We start from the raw sequence: 1700 nt of genomic DNA, 5'->3' as shown, positions 1-1700 counted from the left end.
CTTTGATTGTTTGGGTTTTTATATGTTTTTCTTGCTTGTTTCTTTATATACGTTATTAGTCTTACCATGATACCTCCGACGTTTTTTGTCGACAACTTGGCTTTTTTATGAACGAGCCCCACCGAGATCGATTTCTACTCTTCGTTAATATTGGGGTTTTTTGTTTCGAGTCCCCGGGAGTAGAGGAATCGATGTCAGACTTTTTGATCCTTATTTTTGTTTCACGGGGAAGATTTTTTCTCTATGTATTATTATGATTCGACTTATAGTATTTAGTTAGATGCTCTTGTATGACCGACCCCCCGGGGTTGGGATTTCATTTTTTCTATTTTTTATATTATTATCGTAACTTATGTTATTTTATCTTTTTTCCGCTTTATTTATATATTTTTGATTTTTGGGAATAAGGGTTCGCCAAGGGGGGAAAGGTGTCCCCGAACTTAGGAAAATGGTTTGGACACAACCATAACACCATACATAGATAAACCACATATAACGGCCCCGGCCCCTAGGGGAGCTCGACGAACCGTAAACGCATCCCCCGAATATGTCATAACGCGCACGAAACAAAACCGGCCCGGGATCCTTGAACGAGGCAATAACCAAAGCACGGCGGAGTCGGAGAACCATATCTCAAAATCATAGTCAATACCATTAAGTAAATAAGAAATCCATAGGGAAGTCATAGTGAAGATAATTTTAAAATTTTTTTCCAAAATCCATAAAGGTAGCATAAAAAGGGCCCAGGGGCCCCGGGAGGGTGCCGCCCCCCATCCGAGCCCGACTACGAGGGTTAGGGGGGGACCCTTTATGAACTCACTATTATGTTTTGGGGCGTTCCGAGCTCGTATGCAAAAGTTACGACTTTTGGTTCGGGACCCTTGTAGTCAAAATTTTTATAAGTTTTTTGAAAACTCATTTATTTGAAAGCTTAAAACCTTACATAACACATTAAAGAAAAATCTTTGGATCAAAACAAGACGTTCAAGCTCGGATTTAAGAATGGAAAGCCCCGAGACGCGGGTCATAGCCAAAGCACTAGGACATAAAGGGAAAAGAAACGCCTTTAATACCTCTTCCGACCCAAGAAAAACAACCCTCAACCTGGAACCCAAAGATCTACAAAAGAACACTTAAACTTAGCCATACTATTTAGGCATTAATTCCAAACGAACATTAGATTCTAAAAAAATTTTTTCCGTTTTCCCCGAAAAGCCCCAAACCCCCGAATTCCAACTCGGAGTTTCAACAACAACCCAACAAAAAACCAAACCACAATTAATAGTCGATTTCACAAAACGTTCCAAAATTAATATTCAATCCCAACATACTAACGCTAAACACATATTGTTTTCAGAGGGATTCCAATATAGTCAACTAACTTCATCAAAAAAAACCCACATTACCCTCATCGTTAAATACTAATCCGAACCCATTTAAAATCATATGCAATAACACTTTTAAACATACAATTTTTCCAAAATCCAAACATTGTTCCATTGTACCCGAAATTGTCCCCAAACCCGGGAAAACCAAATACACCCCCTCTTCCAAAATTTTAAATTTACATCATTAATCCACACATAACAATGCAATATTCATAAATAAAAGAACATAAAATCCACATAAATTCCCAAGTCAAAACAACCAACATAAATTACGTTCAAACTTGCATTTTTCTTATAAAATCCTAACGACGA

The sequence above is a fragment of the Lycium ferocissimum genome, chromosome 5, assembly GCF_029784015.1.
Source record: "Lycium ferocissimum isolate CSIRO_LF1 chromosome 5, AGI_CSIRO_Lferr_CH_V1, whole genome shotgun sequence".
Taxonomy (NCBI): Eukaryota; Viridiplantae; Streptophyta; class Magnoliopsida; order Solanales; family Solanaceae; genus Lycium; species Lycium ferocissimum.
This window is presented reverse-complemented; position numbering follows the sequence as displayed.